The sequence below is a fragment of the Macrotis lagotis genome, chromosome 1, assembly GCF_037893015.1.
Source record: "Macrotis lagotis isolate mMagLag1 chromosome 1, bilby.v1.9.chrom.fasta, whole genome shotgun sequence".
Classification (NCBI taxonomy): domain Eukaryota; kingdom Metazoa; phylum Chordata; class Mammalia; order Peramelemorphia; family Peramelidae; genus Macrotis; species Macrotis lagotis.
The window spans coordinates 24,436,600-24,455,941 of NC_133658.1; positions in this window are offsets into that span (position 1 = coordinate 24,436,600).

Genomic DNA, 19,342 nt, shown 5'->3' on the forward strand with positions numbered 1-19,342 from the left:
ACACATAAAGCAGTTTGAAAGCACATACTTAAAGAATTCACAAAACCAACAAATCCAGTGACCTTTTCTCTATCCTCATTCTCCTCTACCTCTCTTTAGCTTTGACCCCATAGATGACCCTCTCCTTGATACTATCTTCTCTAGGTTCTTGGGATATCCCTTTCACCTGAATCTTTTACCTATCTGACCACTCTTTCTCTGTCTCTTTGTTGGATCTTCATTCATATCATTCTCTCTACTCCTAGGTACACCTCAGGATTCCTCTAGAGATGGCTTTCTTCTTGATCCCCAGAGGGACCTCTTTTCTTATAACCTATTGAATGGTTTTAATGTTGAATCAGTCCCCCCATGCTTCCTGCAAGAACAGAACAAAACAACTGGTGGTTGGGTTGGATGTTGTGTTGAGTTCCTCCAAACCCCTTGACTAGATTTATCAGGATTCAACTCTGATAGGAGACCTTTCTTGATTCTTCTGTTTTTACACAACTCTCTATCTCTAATTATTTCTCATTTATTTTGTCTTACTTTTCCATGAATAAATTGTTTTTCCTTTGAGAAATATAAGTTCCCTGAAGGCAAGAACTATAAGGACCCATTAATTTGGAAGCAGAGGACAAGTGATGAATTCTAGGAGAGCAGATCTAGCTAATGTGGGAGAGAGTGACCACTAGGGAGCTGTCCACCCAAAGGTGGCTTTCTGTATCATAGCAACTGACAAAGAAAATCTTCATGGGTTACCATCAAAAATCATTCAACCAATGGGGTGGCTAGGTGGCGCAGTGGATAGAGCACTGGCCCTGGGGTCAAGGGTATCTGAGTTCAAATCCAGTCTCAGACACTTTATAAATACCTAGCTGTGTGGCCTTAGGCAAGCCACTTAACCCCATTTTCCTTGCAAAAACCTTAAAAAAAAAGTCATTCATTCAATAGTCTTTTAATAAATTCCTACTATGTCCTAGGTTGAAGACAGGTGGTTGAACTTTGGCCTATCCTCTTGGCTGTTCTTTGAACTTTCTGAACCTCAGCACTTGGGACTGGGTGGGGTAACTTCTCTCCTCTCCTCAGCCAAGAGGTCATGTGTTGTCTAGTCAAAGATCTGTCCACAACTTCTAGGTTCAACTCTATCTCCTGATCCTGAGCTTCTTCACTGGCTACCTTTCATGCATAGAATACTTTCCAGCCTCATATCCTGACTTCTCTGGCTTCCTTCAAATTCTAGCTAAAATTCTACCTTCTATAATTCTTTCTTCAGATTCCCCTGAAACTCTGATTGCCTCCCATCCAGGACCATCTTCAGTCATACTGACTCCTATTTGGCCACTGAAGCCAGTTGACTCTGGAGGAGAAAGTGAAGCACAGCCCCCACTCACTCAAATCTAATTCATGTGCTTGTCATGGCATCACCTCCCTGATGTCATGGTTTTCTTCAAGAATGAAGGATAGACCAACCCTTCTGGAGAGCTATTTGGAACTACACCCAAAGAGCAACAAAAATGTGCATACCCTTTGACCCAGCAATACCACTACTTGGTCTATACCCTGAAGAGATGATGAAAAAGGGTAAAAACATCACTTGTACGATAATATTTATAGCAGCCCTGTTTGTGGTGGCAAAGAATTGGAAATCAAGTAAATGTCCTTCAATTGGAGAATGGCTTAGCAAACTGTGGTATATGTATGCCATGGAACACTATTGTTCTATTAGAAACCAGGAGGGACGGGATTTCAGGGAAGCCTGGAGGGATTTGCATGAACTGATGCTGAGTGAGATGAGCAGAACCAGAAAAACACTGTATACCCTAACAGCAACCTGGGAGTGATGTTCAACTTTGAAGGACTCGCTCATTCCATCAGTGCAACAATCGGGAGCAATTTTGGGCTGTCTGCAAAGGAGAGTGCCATCTGTATCCAGATAAGGAGCTGTGGAGTCTGAACAAAGTTCAAAGACTATTCCCCTTAATTTAGGAAAAAACAGATATCTTATTGTCTGATCTTGTTACCTCTTAGACTTCTCGTCTCTTCTTTAAGGATATGATTTCTCTCTCATCACACCCAATTTGGATCAAGGTACAACATGGAAACAAAGTAAAGACTGACAGATTGCTTTCCGTGGGGGAGGGAAGTAAGATGGGGGGGGATTGTAAAATTCAAATAATATCTTTAATAAAAATAAATTTTTAAAAAAAGAATGAAGGATAGAATTAAAATTGGGAAGGAAGAGACAAAACTCTCACTCATTTGCAGATGACATGATGGTATACTTAGAGAATTCCAAAATCATCTAAAATACTACTAGAGGGGGCAGCTAGGTGGTGCACTGGATAGAGCCCCCAGCCCTGGAGTCAGGAGTACCTGAGTTCAAATCCAGCCTCAGATACTTCATAATTACCTAGCTGTGTGGCCTTGGGCAAGCGACTTAACCCCACTACCTAGCAAAAACAAAACAAAAAAACTACTAGAAATAATTAGCAACTTTAGCAAAGTTGCAGCATAGAAAATAAACCCTCATAAATCCTTAACATTTCTATATATGGCTAGCAATATACAGCAGAAAGAGTTAGAAAGAGAAATCCCATTCAAAGTAACTTCAAACAATATAAAATACTTGGGAGTCTACCTGGGAAGGCAGACTCAGAAACTTTTTGAAAACAATTACAAAACACTCCTCATACAAATAAAATCGGATTTAAATAATTGGGCAAACAACTGCTTAGGGATAGGCTGAGCTAATATAATAAAAATGACAATTCTACCTAAATTAAACTACTTATTTAGTGCCTTACCAATCAAACTTCCAAAAAATTACATTAATGAGCTAGAAAAAATTGTAAGTAAATTCATAAGGAGAAATAAAAAGTCAAGAATTTCCTGGGATTTAATGAAAAAAGTGCAAAAGAAGATAGCTTAGCCCTACCAGATCTAAAATTATATTACAAAGCATCCATCATCAAAACTGACTGGTATGGGCTAAGAAATAGAGTGGTGGACCAGTGGAATAGACTAGGTGCAATAGCAGGAAATGAACCCAAAGAATCCAACTTTTTGGACAAAAACTCTCTCTTCAATAAAACTCTGTTGGGAAAACTAGAAGTCAGCATGAGAGAAACTTGGATTAGACCAACACCTCACACCCTATACCAAGATAAGATCCAAATGGATACAGGATTTAGATATAAAAGACAACATTATAAGCAAACTAAGAGATCAAGGAATAGTTTACCTGTCAGATCTATGGAAAGGGAAGCAGTTTGTGACCAAGGAAGAGATAGAGAACATCATTAAAAACAAACTAGATGATTTTGATTACATTAAATTAAAAAAATTTTGCACAGACAAAACCACTGTAACCAAGATCAAAAGAAATGTAATAAATTGGGAAACAATTTTTACAACTAGTATTTCTGACAAAGGACTCATTTCCAAAATATACAGAGAACTGAGTCAAATTTTCAAAAAAAAAAGCCATTCCCCAATTGACAAGTGGACAAAGAAAATGCAAAGGCAATTTATAGAGAGGAAATCAAATCGATCCATAGTCATATGAAAAATTACTCTAAATCACTACTTATTAGAGAAATGCAAATTAAAGCATCTCTGAGGTACTACTTCACACTTCTCAGACTGGCCAATATGACCAGAAAGGACAATGATCAATGTTGGAAGGGATGTGGGAATTCTGGGACACTAATACATTATTGGTGGAGCTGTGAACTCATCCAGCCTTTCTGGAGTACAATTTGGAATTACGACAAAGGGCAATAAAAATGTGCATACCCCTTGATCCAGCAATACCACTACTGGATCTATACCCTGATGAGATCATGAAAAAGGGTAAAAACATCACTTAAACAAAAATATTCAGTGGCCGTGTTTGTGGTGGCAAAGGATTGGAAACTGAGTGAATGTCCATCAATTGGGGAATGGCTTAGCAAACTGTGGTATATGTATGTCATGGAACACTATTGTTCTAGTAGAAGCCAGGAGGGAAGGGATTTCAGGGAAGCCTGCAGGGATTTGCATGAACTGATGCTGAGTGAGATGAGCAGAACCAGAAAAACATTGTACACCCTAACAGCAACATGGGGGTGATGATCAACCTTGATGAACTTTCTCATTCCGTCATTGCAACAATCAGGGACAATTTTGGGCTGTCTGCAATGGAGGATACCATCTGTAACCAGAGAAACAATTGTGGAGTTTGAACAAAGACCAAAGACTTACTTTTAATTTAAAAAACAAAAACCTTTATCTTATTATGTAATTTTTCTATCCTTTATACTTTATGTTTTTCCTTAAGGATATGATTTCTCTCTCATCACATTCAACTTAGATCAATGTATAGCATGGAAACAATGTAAAGACTATAACAGACTGCCTTCTGTGGGGGGTGGGGGGAGGGAAGCAAGATTAAGGGAAAAATTGTAAAATTCAAAATAAATAAATAAATCTTAAAAAAAAAAGAATGAAGGACAAACTACAGTGTCTTCCCACTAGTTATCTCCAATTTATGCTTATCTGTAGAATTGCTTTCCTAGTCTCTCTCCCATTTTGCTTTTCTTTGTATCCCTAGCAATTAGAATGGTGTCTGGTATACAGATGGGATTTAATAAATGCTTATTCACTCTTCTGACTCCTAAGCCTAAATCTGACCCTCCATCAGTCATTAAAAAGGAATTTATTAAGTGCCTACTATTTGCCAAATCCTTCCCTAGATTCTGGAGAGACTGGACCTGTGATTTCATTGTATAGGGAATTTCATTGGTATAGGATTTGCCACTTTCTATAGAACTACTTACAAGTTGAATACCTCTCATAGGTTTGCTCTTCAGGTATAAAAGAGAAATAAAAATATTTGCACTAACTAACCTACCAAGGTGGCTGTAAAGACCTGTGTACGTTTTACGGAATAAGGACTAGATTTATGATTTCATTGACATTAGGAAGCCCCAGATGAGAAAAGTCCCTTCACCAATGAAGATTGCCACTTTCTTTGCAATGAACAGTCTTAGAAGGTAGCCCAGAGGTGTCTTAACTGAGACTTGAACTTAGGTGAGACTTTCCTTTTTTGAGGCTGGTTCTCTAGTCAGTCAACCTCACAGTCTCTTATGTTGGAGTTGGAATGGCATAATGAAAAATGAAATAACCGCTGCCCCCAGGAGTTTCTTGTTCACAGACTGACCCCCCAACCCCAACTAGGTCCATAAACTGACCTTTTACCTCCACCCAGACTGTGCTCTATCCTGACTGTTATTCATACTCATTTTTGAGAGCCCACTCCTAAGGGGAGTGGAGACCCCGGGCTGGAGGCACTTTGCCCTCTTTCAAATTCCCTTAGCCTGGGAAAAGGCCTCCAGACCAGGGAGAATCTGGTCCTGGCCCCTCCTTCCACATTCCATTCTTCCTGGAAGAATGAATCCAGCCCAGAGGAGCCTGGGTTACACTGCAGTGGACTGGGGAAATGCTCTAAGGCATGCCAGCTGGACTGTGCAAGCCTAGGAAAGTCAGCTAACCTTTGAGAGTCTCAGTTTCCCCTCTGCCCTTTGGAAACAATACTAACCCTTGATTTCCTTTTATCCTGTGCCTCTACCACATGCTGACCCCCCAGCAGAGTGGAGTTCAGTGTTGGGCGACATGGTGATGATGATGCTTGCCCTTCATTCTTGAAGAAGGCCATGACATCAAGGAAGTGATGCCATGACATGAACAGGAGTTGGATTAGAGTGGGGTGGGGGTTTGCCGTACTAAGTCCCCAGCCTCACTTTCTCCTCCAAAGCCATCTGGGTCCAGTGTCCAAACACGGATCAGGGCAACTGGAGATGGCCCTGGATGAGAGGCAGTTAGGGTAAAGTGACTTGTCCAGGGTCACACAGCTAATAAATGTCAAGGGTCTGACTCAAGGGCCAGGGTTCTGTGCCCTCTGCCACCTAATTGCCCTAGCTGAGGCACATACAAAGCTAAGACAGACATGGAACTCACAATCTAGGGAAAGACATGAACCCCATAGGTGGTAAATAGAAGCAAGCTATAATATGGAAAATATTATTAGTAGAAGAATTGAGGGGTAGTGGAAAGAGGACTGACTGGATTTGGAGCTAAGAAGTTCTGGATTCAAGTCATCCCTCCAACACATATTGGCTGTGTGACCTTGTGATTATCCATTAAACCTCCCCTCCCTTTTAGCTTCCCTCAAGAGACAGCTCAAATCCTATTTTCTCAAAGGTTTTCCTCCTCACAGGTTACCTCCCACCTCCTCATATAGTATCCTGTGTGTGTCTAATTACTTATGTGTTGTCTCTGCTAATAAAAGGGAAGCTCTTGGAGGGCAGGAATGGGTTTTACCTTTCCTTGTATCCCCAGGACTTAGAATGACAAATGTTTCATAAACACTATTACTACTTGTAATTTTATGGGCAGAGATTTAGAAAGTTTAAAGCTCCTTTTAAACAGGATTTGCTGCTGCTATTGTTATTATTATCATTTTGTGATTATCTGTAATCCCATCTTTTTTATGCAATTCATTCTGGCACAAATCCTCCTCTGGGTAGTATTCTTTTATATTATATATATATATTTTATATTCTATATATATATAAAGAATGAATGAATATATATATATACATATAGAATGAAAACTCCCTGAGAATAGGGGTTTCTAGTTGTATCCCCAGAGGATAGCAGAGCGCCTGGCCCATGGTAGATTTTCATTAGTGCTTGTTGATGAATTCATTATCATTTCATTCTTGTCATTATTATTATTATTAATTGCATAAATTGTTATTGGCTTCCCCATTCAGGGTTCCTCATTCCTTATTCGTTCCCAGTTTAAAAGGCTGTATTATGAAATGGCAGTGAGAGGAAGGAAGAAGGGGAGGAAAAAGAACACAATGTGCAAAGAAATGTCCCACCCCCGCCACTAGAGGTAGTGAAGACTAATGTTTGTAAAAACTACATACAGAAGGGCCTTAATAAATCCTTATTCCCCATTTGGTCCCCCAGGAATTCCTTTCAGAATCTACTTCACAGGCTTGTTCCAAGGCTTAAATGAGATAAATTGTTTAAAGAAGCTGTACCAGCTGCTATATTGTTGTGATGATGGAGGTTAAAGGAGAATGTTGGAAGGAAGAGAGGCCCTGTCTTCAGAGAGCTTCTGGTCTAATGGGAGAGACCCAATTTTCACCCATGGGGAACACTGGGTCTGATGGGATTCATAGTCCCCATTCTTGGGGACCCTGGTAAAATGGGGGTAACCCAGCCTCTATCATAGAATGCCCCTGGTCTGATGGGATAAAGGTCATCAGTTCTCTTAAACACACACACACACACACACACACACACACACACACACACACAGACACAGCACACCTTTGCTCATGATTTCTTGCAGAACAATATTATTCTATAATATTCATATACAACAACTTGGTCAGTCATTCCTCAATTGATGGGCAGCCTCCCAATTTCCAATTCTTTGCCGACTCAAAAAGAGCTACTATAAATATTTTTGTCATGTAGGTCCTTTCACCTTTGGATGATCTCTTTGGGACCCAGATCCAGACCGTGGTCTTGCTCAATCAGAGACTATGATCAGTTTTGCAGCCCTTTAGACACAGTTCCAAATTGCTCTCCAAAATGGTTGGATTGATGCAGAGAATTATGCAACTTTAATAAGTAAAATCTTGTTAATTGTTAATTGCTCCCGAGATGTAAACTGACCTCCTGTTGATTGTGTCCTGCCTCCCCTTGACACTGTTGTTTATATCTTGTCCCTCATTTTCCCCTTCACTTAACCTGGGCCACAGATGCTGGCTTGACAGAAAATGACATGCTGAACTTGGGGGTTGAGCACTCTGGGACAGGAAGGACCAGTAGCTTGCCATTGGAAGATCCCTGGCCCAGGGTGTAAGACCGCTCCCCAAGCACTACCCTCTATCCAACCTACCATAGAAGGATTTTTAGTAGGAAGTACGGCCCCTTCAAGGGGGCTTTGCTTCTTCCAGGCTCCCATCCAGAAGGATGGGCCTTTCTCATCCTTATCCCTCATCTTTAACCCACATGGAGCACTGTGGGCCCTCCACGTCATGTGGCCAGATTAAGCCAAGTCTCATGGCTGCCTGCCCTTCTCTCTGTTTGTCCGTCTGTCTGTCTGTCTGTCTGTCTGTCTGTCGCCTGTCTCTGTCTCTGTCTCTCTCTTTAAAGATTTCACCTGGCCTGTCTTCAGGATGCTTACTGCTTTTCTTACTAATTTTGGCCTGTGTACTTTGTAACAATATTTTACCAAATAAAATCCTGAGCAGTTTTAATTTCCCCGGAGAGTGTGCAAATTCCTTCGCCTTTTCAGTTGCCTTAAATCTTCTGTCTTCAATCTCTAAATCTTAAATTGCAACAGATCAGTTCACAACTCCCCCAACAACATTCACCAAGATTATTGCAGCAGTCTTTCGGTTGGTCTCCCAACTCATCCACCATTTTCCATCTGCCATCACTACCTCCAATTCCATCCAACTATGCTAGCTTGATTTTGTTCAAGTGGAGGGTTGACTATGTCACACCCCATTTACTGAATTTGCAAATGAGCTCCCTCTTACCTTCGGAATCAAATATAATGTCCCTGGCTCTTAGAGATCTCATAACCTGGACCTTTTCTTTTCTGGTCTTCCTACCCCCTCCCTCTTCTCCAGGCACTCTGAGTTCCAGTAACAGTGGGCTCCTTGGAGCTCCTCCTGGACCACCATCCAACTCTTGACTCCATACAGTTTCACCAGTTGTCTCACCATGCTAGGAATAATAATACCATCTAGCATTTAGATCATGCCTTAACGTTGGCAAAGCACTTTACAAATATTATTTCATTTGATCCTCATGAAAATGCTGGGAGGAAAGAAGGTGTTATTATCCCCATTTTATAGATGAGGAAACTGAGTCAGACAGGGTTAAGTGACTTGCCCAAGGTCAAACAGCTAGTAAGTATTTAAAGTCAAATTTGAACCACAGGACCAAGCTCTGTCTGCTGGATCTCCCACCCCCACCCCACCTCTGCATTAAGTTCCTTCAAGACGAAGATAAAATCTTACCTACAACTAGAAGTCTTTCTGTTTCCTGTTGCTAACAGCATCCTCTCTAGGACTCTCTTTCTCCGTATGAATCTAGTATTTACCTATTATTTACACCTTATCTCCCCCTTAAAATGTAAGGTCTTTGAGGGCAGGGATGGTTTATTTGTTTTATTTTGTTTGGGTTTTGGGTCTCTTTTTCTTCCTTTCTCTCTCTCTCTCTCTCTCTCTCTCTCTCTCTCTCTCTCTCCCTCTCTCTCTCTCTTTCTCTTCTTTTCTTTTTCTTTCTTTCTTTCTTTCTTTCTCTTTTTCTTTCTTTCCCTCTTTCTCTCTCTCTCCTTTCTCTCTTTCTCTCCCTCTTTCTCTCTTTCTCTTTCTTTCTCTCTTTCTCTCTCTCTCTCTTTCTTTCTTTCTCTTTCTTTTTCTGTTTCTCTTTCTTTCTTTTTCTGTTTCTCTTTCTTTCTTTTTTTCTTTCTTTCTTTCTTTCTTTCTTTCTTTCTTTCTTTCTTTCTTTCTTTCTTTCTTTCTTAGTGCTTAGATAGTGTCTAGCACACAGCAAATCCTCAATAAATATTGACTGCATAGGGGTGAGGGAGAAAGCTGAAGAGGCTTTGGGAATAGGGAGTCAATTGGTTGACTGACCAAATAACAATAAAAATTTTGCTGCTGCAGTCTGAGGTTGATACTGAGATTTATTCCTGTAGGAAGTGACATTGAGGAAGCACGGTGCCCAATTATCTTGTTCTTTCTTTTCTTCTGTCTCTGTGGCTTTCTGTTTCTCTTTCACTCACTGTTCTTCCCTCCCCCTTCTCTAGTTCTCCTATTATTTTGCCTTCTCAACAAAAGGGAAGCCCTTTGATACTGAGAACTTTCACAGCTTTCTCTGCACGTCCAGTCCAGGATCTAGCACAGTAGGAGCTTCATAAATACTTGACTGATTAATCACCTACTCTCCAGATGGTAGAGGAGAAACATGGGGCATCATTCAGCCCTGAGAGCTGGGAGATCCTGGAAAGGTGGGAGGGAAGAGTACAGAGCTCTGACTCCTGTCCTTTTTGAAAAACAGGATTAGTCAGAGTCTTAGTTTAACTAAGGAGGTAAATAAGTACTTTAGTAATGTTCTTTGCCAGAATTCTTTAGGTCATTGCTTCAATTCTCTCTTCCCAATAGATTAGGAGCTCCCTGAGGACAGGAATTATTCTATCCTTGGCTTAGAACTGTTGACTGATCAACAGCACAGGGAGAGAGCAGCATAAAGAAATTAGGCACAATTGCAAGGTAATTGCAACTGGGCAGGATTCGCAATTAGCAGGGGATAAGGGCAAGGTTTATATAGGAAAGCAGCTTGATGTAGTGCTGGGAAAGGGGTAAGTGAGGAGTTGGATATTTACATCTCAGTATCCCCTTTTGGATAGACTAGCCTTTGGGGGTCCACTTTAAGTATCTTTATCTGTATTTTAAGATATGCCAGATGGGAGTTTCCCTTCTAGTAAAATAGCTTTCTTTGGGCTAGGTACTCTTTGATCCAGTGATATTGGCCTCTTAGCTATTGCAAGAACAAGACTCTCCATCTCTTGGCTCTGGGCATTTTCTCTTATTGCCCCCCCCCCAAATCCAGACCTGAACACTCTCCCTTCTCCTCTCCAACTACTGATCTGTCTTCCTTTAAATCCCAGCTAAAATCCCACCTACTAAAAGTCTCTTCCATTTCCTCTTAATGCTAACACCATCCCTCCACTTGCCTAGCTTGTTTTTTGCATTGCTGTCTTCTTCATTAGATTGTAATCTCTTTGGGAACAGGGATTGTTTTTTGCCTCTTTTTGGATCCCCAGTACTTAGCACAGTACCTGGGGAATAGTAGGAGTTTAATAAATGTTGATCAATTGACTGAGTGACTGGCTAAGACCTAAATTTAAATTCTGTTTCACATTTTATTAGAGGTCTCACAATGGTAAAGTCTCTTAATCTCAATTCATCCCCAAGATGGGAATGATTGTATAGAAACTACCTCACATGATAGTTGTGAGGATTAAATGAAATATACACACACACATATGTATAAATATATGAACACACAGGCATGTGCATGCACGTTTACATATATACAAATATGTATGTGTCTATGGATATACATATAGAAAGGCTTAAGATGCTACACAAATATCAGTTAATATTTCATTAATAACTCTACATTTATACTTCCCTTCAGATCCAATATCTCAATCTGATCTTTAGTATAGCCAGCCAGGGCAGGATTATTGAGGCATCTGGGGAATAGAGTAGATGAAGGACTGGACCTGGAGTCAGAAAGACCTGAAATGGAGTACTGCTTCAGTCACTGTCTTAGCTGTGTAACCCTGGCAAGTCACTTAACCTCAGTCTGCCTCAGCTTCCTCATCTGTAAAATGGGCATCATAATAGGGCCTGCCTCTCAGGTTGCTGTGAAGTTCAGAGAAATAATATCTGGTAAATGCTTGGTAAACCTTGAAGCATTCTACAAATCATCATCTTCATCATTATCATTATCATCCCATTTTATTGATTTGGACAGCAACTGACTTCCACAGATGTAGAAAGAGGTAGGATCTCAGGTTTACAGACTAAGAACTAGAATATATCAGCCTAAAAATGAATCTAAACACCTCACTTTACAGAAGGATAAACTGAGGCTCAGAAAAGGAAAGCAATTTGCCCAACATCTCATAGCTAGGAGGTGATCAAGAAGGGACTCAACCACATCTTCTAAACTGCACCCCAACAATCTTTTGCTACCAGAGTACAGTGGAAGAAACAGGGACCTATTGAAGGATCTGAACAGGATAATTGACTCTACCACTTCTGTGATCCTGGGCAAGTGATTTCACTTCTTTGAGACTGAATCTATTCCAGGAGAATGTAAACTTCTGGAAAGGAAAAGATGCTGGGGAAGTATTGTCTTGGTCAAGAATCTAAGCTTGTCTTAGTGCTTTTTAAATATCAGTGACTTTTAGTATGAGCATTTAAACCTCAGCAATCAGCAAATGTCACAAACCAGGGATTGATTTATTATTTGGCTGATTGTAATTAAAGTGAGAGACAAAATATTAATGCCAGATTCAATTTAAAAGTATGTAAATGAGTACATTCAGGGGAGAGGAGATGCTGGAGATTAAACATATACAATTTGCAGATAGCACAAATATGAGAGGGAGAGGTAACACACCAGTTAACAATTGTGATCCAAAAGTGTCTTGATAGGAAAGAATAAACTGAATCTAATGAGATGAAATTAAATAGGAAAAAATGTAAAGTACAAAAAACTCAACTTTACAAATAAAAGGAGAGATATGAATAGGTAGCAGCTCTCACTGCACAAAGGATCCAATTTGATCCTATCTTCTCCAGCACAATGTCCCTTCTACCATTAATAGACATGATCCAACAGGGTGATTCAGTAGTCAAAGAAGTTAATATGATCAAGGACTTTATTTTATTTATTTGTAGGTTTTTGCAAGGCAATGGGGTTAAGTGGCTTGCCCAAGGCCACACAGCTAGGCCATTATTAAGCGTCTGAGGCTGGATTTAAACTCAGGTCCTCCTGATTCCAGGGCCAGTGCTCTATCCACTGCACCACCTAGCCACCCAATCAAGGACTTTTTAAAGAGGGATATTGCTTCCAGGAATAAGAAAGTGACATTCTTACTGTATTTTGCCCTCCTAAGTCCTCATTGGAGTTATCCATTCAGTGCTGGGCACTGTGGTGTAAGAAGCACTTTGATGAACTACAGAGTGTCCAAAGAAGGTCAGCCAACACAGGGAATGTGCCTCCTGTATGGTCTCCAGTCTCAAAGCGGAATTCCGCTATATCAAATCTCCTCCTCCCTCCACCACCACCGCCATCATCAATACCAACAACAGTGAGGAGACCTTCTTGGTCTCCAGTTTCTAGCTGGAAGAGGGGAAATACCATTCCATCAAGTAGCATGACCTTCTAGAGAAGAGAACATATGGCATTCTACCAAGTTTCCAGCCTGGTCTCCTGCTTGGAAAAAAGGAGCCTAACACCATTCCTTCAGATTCTAGTATTTGCTTCCTCACCTGAACTGACTAAAGCCTTGAAAGACCTGCACTGGAAGGCTAAAGCCCTGGGGATTGAAAATGTATCTAAAACCTTCCCTTAAGGATTAACAAGATCTCTCCCGGCCATACTCTATCTCTGCCAGTGATTCTGAACTCTTTTTCAATTATCATTCAAAATCTATTCCCTATCTCCCACTACTTGATCCTTTATTCCTAATCCACTCAACCCCCCATCTCCACAGATGATAAACTACTCACTCCTACCATGGTACTTTCTGGAATTCCTGTTCCATAAGCAACAAATTGTTTTTATCTTAAGTCTTTTCCTTTCCCAGTCCCTCTATCTTTGGCTCTCATTGAGATCTGAGTCCCTCCCAGATTTCCCCTTCCAACACTGAATGCACCTTCACTCATTCCAGCCAACTAGTTTAGATGAGGATGTTGGGACTATTCTCTCTCTTGTCCCATCACTCAGTTACCTCTTTTTCAATGAGGTTCATGCCATCCATATCTTCCCCCAATTAAAATGGTAGCTATTATTTAACAGCCACCAGGACATTTCCTTTCTTTTAGATAAGTTCAATGCAGTTCTTAGTTTTTATGCTCCTCCCCAACTTCTGCCCTCAGACAAAGAGATTTTACTACACACAAATATACTTACATTATTTATGTCCTATGATATATGTATATATGTATATATATATATATATATATATATATATATATATATATATATATACTCTCTCTCTCTCTCTCTCTCTCTCTCTCTCTCTCTGTTCTAATCTCTGAGTTTTCCAATTTACTCACTTCCCCTGGCCTACTCCTATATTCCACCCCAATCACATACAAAGATGGTATTTGATATTGCCTTCACCTACAAATGTACTACTTCCATGTTCATGAATTCTGAAATTCTTTTATCAGATAATAGAATATCTGTAATCATTTCACTGATTTCTCTGTCTTACACCCCCCCAAAACCCGGTTCTTCTTCCACACTGTGACCTCTAATCCTTTACTTCTCTCCTAGGCCATCACACCTACTATACTCTCCTCCTTCCCCCAATTTGACTCCTTGGTAAACCAGTTTAACCCTACCCTGTTCTCTTCTCTCAATTCTCATCCCACCTACTTTCACATACACAAACTACACAGATGAACACAAAGTTGTTTGGGGAGTTCCAGGGGAAGAGAGCATTGGGAAAGATTTGATGGTCTTTGAACCAAGACTTGAAGGAAACCAGAGATTTCAAAAGACAGTGGTAAAGAGGAAAAGTGATCCAGACATGAATGATATAAAGCATAGAAATAGGAGATGGAGTATCCTCCATGGGGAATGGAGAATAGGCCATTTTGGATCAATGGATTGCAGAGGTCACAATGGGGAGTAATAAGTGAATAGGTAGGAGGAGTACAAGTTGTGAAGAATTTTAAATGTCAAACAGAGTAGTTTATATTTGGACCAATAGGAAGAAGAGAGCCATTGAATTTTTTTTTTGGGGGGGGACAGGTGGCAAGATCATAACTATACTTTAGGAAAATCACTTTGGCAGTCATTTAGGGTGAGGAGAAAGAGGTGGAAGAGGCAGGTTACATCAATTAAATTGGGCATGAAGGGACCTAAGGACATGTTTTGTGGAGGTAGCAATGACAAGATTTGGCCACTGATCATATATGTGAGATTAGAGAGAATAAGGAATTGAGGATGACATTGAGGCTGCAAACCTGGGTGACTGAAAGAACCCAGGTACCCTCAACAGTAATAGGGAATTGGAAAAAGAACCAATATGGTGGAGTGTTAGGAAGCAGTGAGGTTAGCTCCCCTACATAAATTCCCTCAAAGAGATCTAGAAAATGTACTAAACTGAATCTTGATAAAGAAATTCAGAAAAAGTCAAAGTGAGTCATTTGCCCATCCTGTCTTGGCATGGAGAGACAGAGAAGGAAGACTGGGAATACAGGGGACAGAGGGGGAAACACTCCAGCACTCAGAGACAGGCTGTGTGCCAGGGAAAGAAGAGACCCTAGACTCATACCAGACCCTAGACCCTTACCAGAGCAGAGACAGTCTCTACTTGCAATTTTGTCTCACAGATTCAGTAGGGACTAAGAAGGGAACCTGAATAAAAGAGTGTCAGTCCCACGTAGGGAGACCCCAAGCAGTACATGGAGAAAGGAGAAAGTTCAGAACTCTGTAGCAACAGTAGCACTAGGAGCAGAGCAAGGTCTTAGTTCCAGCACCCAGCCCAGCCTTCAGAGGAACAACCAAGGTAGGAATTCCAGATCAAAGAAGAGCCCACAATTCTGTCACTCTCAGCCAAAAGAACTTTCTAGTTGGTTGATAGGGGCAGAATCCAGCCACAGTGTACTCTGGTTCTGACCCAAAGTCAGGTCAGGAACTTGCAAAACTCAGGGAACCAAAAATCAGACTTTGTACTGGATCAGACCACTTTGGAATTACTGAAAATTTGTCCCTAAAACCCTAAAACAACCCTCAGTAGCCCAAGAAAGAAGCATTGAGATCACTCCAGACTTTTCCCTCTAGAAGTGTAGCAAAACTCAAATCTAAGGTCAAATCCAAAGTCAGGAAGCAGGTTGGAAGAACGAGCAAACAAAAAGAATCCACCATTAGGAGTTATTATGATGTTAAGGATGTTGAAAATACAAGCCCAGAAAAAGAGAATGACTCCAAAATATCACAAGTAAAATCTCAGAGAAAATACAGGATAGGAAAAATTCAGTTCGAATTCCTGGAAGAGATGAAGCAAAAGTGAAAAATGTCTTTATAAATGGAATGAGAATATGAGAAGAAAAAAAAACTGGAAAATAAATAAGAGCAAGAATTAAAAAGAGAATTAAAAACTTGGCACAAGATATTAAAAATCCTTGCCCAAGCAACAACCTCTTTGAAAAATTAGAATGGACCAAATAAAAGTCAATTATGCCATGAGACAACAAGAAATATTAAACAAAGTAAAAAGAAAAAATGGGAGACATTGTGAGTTATCTCTTAACAAAAAACAATACCTTGGGGGGAAAGGTCAAGGTAAAAAAAAATTAAAAATCATTGAATTCTTTGTGTCAAGACCAAAAAAAAAATTAGCCTAGACATCCTATTTCAAGAAATTTTAAAAGAAAACTATCTAGATCTCTTAGAACTAGAAGGCAAAGTGGAGTAAGAGAGAATCCACTGGTCACCTCCTGAAAGAAACTCCAAAATGAAAACTCCTAGGAATATTATAGCTAAAATCCAGAACTCTGTAGTCAAAGCAGCCAGAAAGGAAAAAACATTCAAGTATTAAGGAGCCACAGTCAAGATTATCCACAATTTAGCAGCTACCACTATAAAGGAGCAGAAAAACTTGGAATATGACAAAGGCAAAAGGTATGGGCTTATAATCAAGAATAATTATCCAGAAAAATTGGATATTATACTACAGGGAAAAAATAGACCTTGAATGAAATAGAGGACTTTTAAACATCCCTAATGAAAAGATCAGAGCTATGTAAAAACTTTAAAGTTCAAACATAGCAGTGAAAAGAAACATCAAAAGATGAACATGGTTGAACAAAGATAAAGAACTAAACAAAGATAAACAACTTACATTCTAATAAAGAGAGATGATTCAAGACTCTAGTATCATCTGTGTTTATAGAGGGAGTCCAGATAAACAAGGCTTAGAAGTGGTTCTGTTATGTCTTGATCTTAAGAATGGAAAGAAGGGAAATGGAATACATACACTGACAAAAAAGGGAAAGGAAGTTTAGGGGAAACTGTCTCAAACAGGATGCATAAGTAGACATATATACAAACAAGAAGTAGGGGTGAGGGAGCAGCTGACATTTAAACCATATATATATATATATATGTATATATGTATATACATATATATATGTTACATATATATGTTACATATATATATATATATATTAGGGTAAATATGATGGAATATTGTTATTTCCATAGCATACATTTTTATTTATTGTATTAGGTATTTTCCAATTACACCTAAAAATTTTTTTAATGTTCATTTTTAAAAATTTTGAGTTCCATATTCTCTCTCTCCTTCCTGCCCCCTCATCTACCCATTAGGAAAGCAAACAATTATCAATATTATCAATTATACATGTGAAGTCATACAAATTATGATGCCATGACAAGCACATGAATTGGATTTGAGTGAGGGGGTCTGTGCTAAGTCTCACTTTCTCCTTCAGAACCATCTGGGTTCAGTGGACAGATATGGATCAGAACAACTGGAGATGACCCTGGATGTGAGGAAATCAGGGTTAAGTGATGTGCCCAAGGTCACACAGCTAATAAGTGGCAAGTATCTGAGATCAAATTCAAATTCAGGTCTTCTTGATTCTGGGGCTGGTGCTCTACCCACTGTACCTAGCTGCTGTATTGTTATTAGCCACACTGCAAAAGATAACACACACACACACACACACACACACACACACACACACACACAAACAAACACAAACACACATACAAATGGAAAGTAACGAAGGCAGGGGAAAAAAGTATGATTCAATTTGCAGTTTTCTCTGGAGGTGGATTGCATTTTTCATCATGAGCCCTTGAGAATTGTCATGGATCATTGTCTTGAGCAGAGTGCTAAGTCTTTCACAATTGATAATCCTTACACTATTACTGTTACTATACACAATGCTCTTTTGGTTCTGCTCACTTCACTTCATGGGCTACATCAGTTCAAAAAATCTTTCCAGATTTTTCTGAAACCAACCCACTCATCATGTTTTAATAGTACAATAATGCTTCATTACATTCGTACATCACAACTTGTTCCATCATCCCCCAACGGATGGATATCTCCTCAATTTCCAATTCTTTGCCACCATTAAAAGAGCCACTATCAATATTTTTGTACAAATAGATCTCTTTCCTTTTTCTTTTATCTCTATGGAATGCAGACCTAGTAATGATATTGCTGGATCATAAAATATGTACTGCTTTCTAATAAATACTTTGGGCATATTTCCAAACTGTACCCCAAAATAGTTGGACTATTTCAGACCTCCATCAATAATGCATTAATATCCCTATTTTGATGGAATCCTATTGTGCTCAACTCTGGTCAGCTTCAAGACCAACCATAAGACTCATGAGGAAACCTGCTTCTCACCTTCTGGTTGAGAGGTGAAAAACTCAGAGTACAGAATGAGATTTTTTTTCCCACATGGATAATGTAGAAAGATGTTTTAATTAGCTATAGTGTTGTGATGAGTTTTATTTTTTTTATATTCTTAACTTCTGGTAGAAAGGAGGAGGAGAAGGCAAATTTTGACTGATTCAACAAAACTTTTTTTTAAAAAGCAAACAGTATTAAGGAAGTATGAGAGACAATTGAATTTTGGGGGAAAGATGACAAGTTCTATTTTGAACATGCTGAGTTTGAAAAGTCTCTGTAAAACCTCAGGGGCATGCTCGGAGCTGGGCACTGTAGTTTACTTAATAAACCCTTGAAGCAGTAGAAAATGAATTCTATCTAGAAGGACAATGGATAGACCTTGGACTCCAAGTCAGGAAGACCTGAGTTCAAAACTGATCTCAGATACTTACTAGCTATGTGACCCACTTCACCTCTAACTGCCTCAGTCCCCTCATCTGTAAAATAAGGCTCTTAAGAGAATCAATCTCCCTAGGGTTGTTGTGAGAATCAGATGAGGTAATATTGTAAAGCCCTTTGCAAAGTTTAAGTTGCTTTCTATTATTATTCCCTTAGACAACCTATCTCCTATCTCTGTCCCTTCAAAAAGATTATAACCTAAGCATGGAATGTCCTCCCTCCTGCCTTCTCTATCTTAGAATTCCCATCTTCCCCCAAAGCTCAGTTCAAGAGCTACCTCCCATATAAGGCTCTCTCCTGACCCCCCCCCCCATTTGCTGGACCTCCCCTCTCACCATTATCTTGTAGAGATACAGAGTGCCCCAAGGCTTCATTCAGTCCTCCGATTTTAATAACCTCACACTGAACTAAAGACTATCAGGCCATCTTAGACTTCCACAAGTCCTTGCTGTTTTTCTCTTTAATTTTATCCTGAAGGGAAGGGATGAGTTTAGGCCTCTGGGTCCCCATTGCCTAGAAGATACTGGATGATTATTAATTGATTCCAGGAGGGGATTAGATTTGATGATCTATAAAGGTCCCTTCCAACTCCAAACTGACCACCCTACTTAGGGAGAGACCCCAGGGATATCATCA